Below are 6,965 nucleotides of genomic sequence, written 5' to 3' on the forward strand. Positions count from 1 at the left end.
TCATCTTGTTTGCTGATCTCATCTTGTTTTGGTGCTGGTCTCATCTTGTTTTGGTGCTGATCTCATCTTGTTTTGGTGCTGGTCATCTTGTTTTGGTGCTGGTCTCATCTTGTTTTGGTGCTGATCTCATCTTGTTTTGGTGCTGATCTCATCTTGTTTTGGTGCTGGTCTCATCTTGTTTTGGTGCTGATCTCATCTTGTTTTGGTGCTGATCTCATCTTGTTTTGGTGCTGATCTCATCTTGTTTTGGTGCTGGTCTTATCTTGTTTTGGTGCTGGTCTCATCTTGTTTTGGTGCTGGTCTCATCTTGTTTTGGTGCTGGTCTCATCTTGTTTTGGTGCTGGTCTCATCTTGTTTTGGTGCTGATCTCATCTTGTTTTGGTGCTGATCTCATCTTGTTTTGGTGCTGGTCTCATCTTGTTTTGGTGCTGGTCTCATCTTGTTTTGGTGCTGGTCTCATCTTGTTTTGGTGCTGGTCTCATCTTGTTTTGGTGCTGGTCTCATCTTGTTTTGGTGCTGGTCTCATCTTGTTTTGGTGCTGATCTCATCTTGTTTTGGTGCTGGTCTCATCTTGTTTTGGTGCTGGTCTCATCTTGTTTTGGTGCTGGTCTCATCTTGTTTTGGTGCTGATCTCATCTTGTTTTGGTGCTGGTCCTATCTTGTTTTGGTGCTGATCTCATCTTGTTTTGGTGCTGGTCTCATCTTGTTTTGGTGCTGGTCTCATCTTGTTTTGGTGCTGATCTCATCTTGTTTTGCTGATCTCATCTTGTTTTTGGTCTGGTCTATCTTGTTTTGGTGCTGATCTCATCTTGTTTGGTGCTGTCTCATCTTGTTTTGGTGCTCTCTCATCTTGTTTTGGTGCTGATCTCATCTTGTTTTGGTGCTGATCTCATCTTGTTTTGGTGCTGATCTCATCTTGTTTTGGTGCTGATCTCATCTTGTTTTGGTGCTGATCTCATCTTGTTTTGGTGCTGGTCTCATCTTGTTTTGGTGCTGGTCTCATCTTGTTTTGGTGCTGGTCTCATCTTGTTTTGGTGCTGGTCTCATCTTGTTTTGGTGCTGATCTCATCTTGTTTTGGTGCTGATCTCATCTTGTTTTGGTGCTGATCTCATCTTGTTTTGGTGCTGATCTCATCTTGTTTTGGTGCTGATCTCATCTTGTTTTGGTGCTGGTCTCATCTTGTTTTGGTGCTGGTCTCATCTTGTTTTGGTGCTGATCTCATCTTGTTTTGGTGCTGGTCTCATCTTGTTTTGGTGCTGGTCTCATCTTGTTTTGGTGCTGGTCTCATCTTGTTTTGGTGCTGATCTCATCTTGTTTTGGTGCTGATCTCATCTTGTTTTGGTGCTGATCTCATCTTGTTTTGGTGCTGATCTCATCTTCTTTTTGGTGCTGATCTCATCTTGTTTTGGTGCTGATCTCATCTTGTTTTGTGCTGATCTCATCTTGTTTTGGTGCTCTCATCTTGTTTTTGGTGCTGATCTCATCTTGTTTTGGTGCTGATCTCATCTTGTTTTGGTGCTGGTCTCATCTTGTTTTGGTGCTGGATCTCATCTGGTCTCATCTTGTTTTGGTGCTGATCTCATCTTGATCTTATCTTGTTTTGGTGCTGGTCTCATCTTGTTTTGGTGCTGATCTCATCTTGTTTTGGTGCTGATCTCATCTTGTTTTGGTGCTGATCTCATCTTGTTTTGGTGCTGGTCTCATCTTGTTTTGGTGCTGGTCTCATCTTGTTTTGGTGCTGATCTCATCTTGTTTTGGTGCTGATCTCATCTTGTTTTGGTGCTGATCTCATCTTGTTTTGGTGCTGATCTCATCTTGTTTTGGTGCTGATCTCATCTTGTTTTGGTGCTGATCTCATCTTGTTTTGGTGCTGATCTCATCTTGTTTTGGTGCTGGTCTCATCTTGTTTTGGTGCTGATCTCATCTTGTTTTGGTGCTGGTCCTATCTTGTTTTGGTGCTGATCTCATCTTGTTTTGTACATAATGTTTCTTCTGGACGTCAGAAAATCTCTAACCTCCATTACTACTTCAACGTGAGAGGTCCCTTGGAGACTATCCTATCAATCTGTTCGCTGCTCTGGCCCCCCAATGGTGGAACAAACTCCCTCACGACGCCAGGACAGCGGAGTCAATCACCACCTTCCGGAGACACCTGAAACCCCACCTCTTTAAGGAATTTGTAAGTCGCTCTGGATAAGAGCGTCTGCTAAATGACTTAAATGTCATGTAAATGTAATCACTGGAGAATAAACTGGGTGAGATCCCTTGGAGACTATCCTATCAATCACTGGAGAATAAATTGGATGAGCTCTGTTAGAGAGACTATCCTATCAATCACTGGAGAACAAACTGGGTGAGATCCCTTGGAGACTATCCTATCAGTCATTGGAGAACAAACTGGGCGAGATCCCTTGGAGACTATCCTATCAATCACTGGAGAATAAACTGGGTGAGATCCCTTGGAGACTATCCTATCAATCACTGGAGAACAAACTGGGTGAGATCCTTTGGAGACTATCCTATCAGTCACTGGAGAATAAACTGGATGAGCTCTGTTAGAGAGACTATCCTATCAATCACTGGAGAACAAACTGGGTGAGGTCCCTTGGAGACTATCCTATCAGTCACTGGAGAACAAACTGGGTGAGATCCCTTGGAGACTATCCTATCAATCACTGGAGAATAAACTGGATGAGCTCTGTTAGAGAGACTATCCTATCAATCACTGGAGAATAAACTGGATGAGCTCTGTTAGAGAGACTCTCCTATCAATCACTGGAGAACAAACTGGGTGAGATCCCTTGGAGACTATCCTATCAGTCACTGGAGAACAAACTGGGCGAGGTCCCTTGGAGACTATCCTATCAATCACTGGAGAATAAACTGGATGAGCTCTGTTAGAGAGACTATCCTATCAATCACTGGAGAACAAACTGGGTGAGATCCCTTGGAGACTATCCTATCAGTCATTGGAGAACAAACTGGATGAGATCCCTTGGAGACTATCCTATCAATCACTGGAGAATAAACTGGATGAGCTCTGTTAGAGAGACTATCCTATCAATCACTGGAGAACAAACTGGGTGAGATCCCTTGGAGACTATCCTATCAGTCACTGGAGAACAAACTGGGTGAGTTCCCTTGGAGACTATCCTATCAATCACTGGAGAATAAACTGGATGAGCTCTGTTAGAGAGACTATCCTATCAATCACTGGAGAACAAACTGGGTGAGGTCCCTTGGAGACTATCCTATCAGTCACTGGAGAACAAACTGGGTGAGATCCCTTGGAGACTATCCTATCAATCACTGGAGAATAAACTGGATGAGCTCTGTTAGAGAGACTATCCTATCAATCACAGGAGAACAAACTGCGTGAGATCCCTTGGAGACTATCCTATCAATCACTGGAGAATAAACTGTATGAGCTCGGTTAGAGAGACTATCCTATCAATCACTGGAGAACAAACTGGGTGAGGTCCCTTGGAGACTATCCTATCAGTCACTGGAGAACAAACTGGGTGAGATCCCTTGGAGACTATCCTATCAATCACTGGAGAATAAACTGGATGAGCTCTGTTAGAGAGACTATCCTATCAATCACTGGAGAACAAACTGGGCGAGATCCCTTGGAGACTATCCTATCAGTCACCGGAGAACAAACTGGGTGAGATCCCTTGGAGACTATCCTATCAGTCACCGGAGAACAAACTGGGTGAGATCCCTTGGAGACTATCCTATCAGTCACTGGAGAATAAACTGGGTGAGATCCCTTGGAGACTATCCTATCAGTCACTGGAGAACAAACTGGGTGAGATCCCTTGGAGACTATCCTATCAATCACTGGAGAATAAACTGTATGAGCTCTGTTAGAGAGACTATCCTATCAGTCACTGGAGAACAAACTGGGCGACATCCCTTGGAGACTATCCTATCAGTCACCGGAGAACAAACTGGGTGAGATCCCTTGGAGACTATCCTATCAGTCACCGGAGAACAAACTGGGTGAGATCCCTTGGAGACTATCCTATCAGTCACTGGAGAATAAACTGGGTGAGATCCCTTGGAGACTATCCTATCAGTCACTGGAGAACAAACTGGGTGAGATCCCTTGGAGACTATCCTATCAGTCACCGGAGAACAAACTGGGTGAGATCCTTTGGAGACTATCCTATCAATCACTGGAGAATAAACTGGATGAGCTCTGTTAGAGAGACTATCCTATCAATCACTGGAGAACAAACTGGGTGAGATCCCTTGGAGACTATCCTATCAATCACTGGAGAATAAACTGGATGAGCTCTGTTAGAGAGACTATCCTATCAATCACTGGATAACAAACTGGGTGAGATCCCTTGGAGACTATCCTATCAATCACTGGAGAATAAACTGGGCGAGATCCCTTGGAGACTATCCTATCAATCACTGGAGAATAAACTGGGTGAGATCCCTTGGAGACTATCCTATCAATCACTGGAGAACAAACTGGGTGAGATCCCTTGGAGACTATCCTATCAGTCACTGGAGAACAAACTGGGTGAGATCCCTTGGAGACTATCCTATCAATCACTGGAGAATAAACTGGGCGAGATCCCTTGGAGACTATCCTATCAGTCACTGGAGAATAAACTGGATGAGATCCCTTGGAGACTATCCTATCAATCAATGGAGAATAAACTGGATGAGCTCTGTTAGAGAGACTATCCTATCAATCACTGGAGAATAAACTGGGCGAGATCCCTTGGAGACTATCCTATCAGTCACTGGAGAACAAACTGGGTGAGATCCCTTGGAGACTATCCTATCAATCACTGGAGAATAAACTGGGCGAGATCCCTTGGAGACTATCCTATCAGTCACTGGAGAATAAACTGGATGAGATCCCTTGGAGACTATCCTATCAACGGGACCTGAAGAACTGGAATATAATATGTTTCTCAGAGTCGTGAATAACTACGTAACTAACCCAGGGGGTTCGATCTATTCTAGATGTTTACACAGATCAGACACAAGTGTGATAGAAATAGAAAAGAAACGGAGTCGAGACCTGGAGATGGAGCCACGTGATGGAGACCCCATCTGTCACCAGTCTACCCCGGTATACCCCTAATATACAGGAATAGAGAAGAAACAGAGTCGAGATGGACCACATTCTACCACATGAGAAACCAAGGACCACATTCTACCACATTCTACCACATGAGAAACCAATGACCACATGAGAAACCAAGGACCACGTTCTACCACATGAGAAACCAAGGACCACGTTCTACCACATGAGAAACCAAGGACCACATTCTACCACATTCTAACACGTGAGAAACCAATGACCACATCCTACCACCTGGGGGCAGTGTAGTTCATGTGTTAATGACCTTGACCAGAGAACAAGAGGGCAATGGAACATGTCGGAGTGTCTCACTCTCTCACTTTACTCTTTGTTTCTTCTCTTTGGGTCAGTCACAGTGGTCAGGTATTCTGCCACTGTGTACTCTCTGTTTAGGGCCAGTCACAGTGGTCAGGTATTCTGCCACTGTGTACTCTCTGTTTAGGGACAAATAGCATTCTAGTTTGCTAATTTTCTTGTTGTTAATTCTTTCCAATGTGTCAAGTAATGATATTTTTGTTTTCTCATGATTTGGTTGGGTCTAATTGTGCTGCTGTCCTAGGGCTCTGTAGGGTGTGTTTGTGTTTGTGAACAGAGCCCCCGGACCAGCTTGCTGAGGGGACTCTTCTCCAGGTTCATCTCTCTGCAGGTGATGACTCTTCTCCAGGTTAATCTCTCTGTAGGTGATGACTCTTCTCCAGGTTCATCTCTCTGTAGGTGATGACTCTTCTCCAGGTTCATCTCTCTGTAGGTGATGACTCTTCTCCAGGTTCATCTCTCTGTAGGTGATGACTCTTCTCCAGGTTCATCTCTCTGTAGGTGATGACTCTTCTCCAGGTTCATCTCTCTGTAGGTGATGGCTCTTCTCCAGGTTCATCTCTCTGTAGGTGATGACTCTTCTCCAGGTTCATCTCTCTGTAGGTGATGACTCTTCTCCAGGTTCATCTCTCTGTAGGTGATGGCTCTTCTCCAGGTTCATCTCTCTGCAGGTGATGACTCTTCTCCAGGTTCATCTCTCTGTAGGTGATGACTCTTCTCCAGGTTCATCTCTCTGTAGGTGATGACTCTTCTCCAGGTTCATCTCCCTGTAGGTGATGACTCTTCTCCAGGTTCATCTCCCTGTAGGTGATGACTCTTCTCCAGGTTCATCTCTCTGTAGGTAATGACTCTTCTCCAGGTTCATCTCTCTGTAGGTGATGACTCTTCTCCAGGTTCATCTCTCTGTAGGTGATGACTCTTCTCCAGGTTCATCTCTCTGTAGGTGATGACTCTTCTCCAGGTTCATCTCTCTGCAGGTGATGACTCTTCTCCAGGTTCATCTCTCTGTAGGTGATGACTCTTCTCCAGGTTCATCTCCCTGTAGGTGATGACTCTTCTCCAGGTTCATCTCTGCAGGTGATGACTCTTCTCCAGGTTCATCTCTCTGTAGGTGATGACTCTTCTCCAGGTTCATCTCTCTGCAGGTGATGACTCTTCTCCAGGTTCATCTCTCTGTAGGTGATGACTCTTCTCCAGGTTCATCTCTCTGTAGGTGATGGCTCTTCTCCAGGTTCATCTCTCTGCAGGTGATGACTCTTCTCTCTGTAGGTGATGACTCTTCTCAGGTTCATCTCTCTGTAGGTGATGACTCTTCTCCAGGTTCATCTCTCTGTAGTTGATGACTCTTCTCTCCAGGTCTCATCTCTCTGTAGGTGATGACTCTTCTCCAGGTTCATCTCTCTGTAGGTGATGACTCTTCTCCAGGTTCATCTCTCTGTAGGTGATGGCTCTTCTCCAGGTTCATCTCTCTGTAGGTGATGGCTCAAGTTTCTCCAGGTTAATCTCTCTGTAGGTGATGGCTCTTCTCCAGGTTCATCT

At 44.8% G+C, this 6,965-nt stretch overlaps 1 long non-coding RNA gene across 1 annotated transcript; it reads left to right on the forward strand.

The window, feature by feature from the left end:
* Nucleotides 1-5,775: 5,775 nt before the first annotated feature.
* Nucleotides 5,776-6,939, forward strand: LOC127918212 (uncharacterized). Its single transcript, XR_008099489.1, has 6 exons — nt 5,776-5,945; nt 5,980-6,183; nt 6,286-6,403; nt 6,538-6,639; nt 6,800-6,885; nt 6,924-6,939. It is a non-coding gene; the product is annotated as an uncharacterized LOC127918212 (long non-coding RNA).
* The last annotated feature ends 26 nt before the right edge of the window (nt 6,940-6,965 follow it).

This window comes from Oncorhynchus keta, unplaced genomic scaffold (assembly GCF_023373465.1).
Source record: "Oncorhynchus keta strain PuntledgeMale-10-30-2019 unplaced genomic scaffold, Oket_V2 Un_contig_13780_pilon_pilon, whole genome shotgun sequence".
Classification (NCBI taxonomy): Eukaryota; Metazoa; Chordata; class Actinopteri; order Salmoniformes; family Salmonidae; genus Oncorhynchus; species Oncorhynchus keta.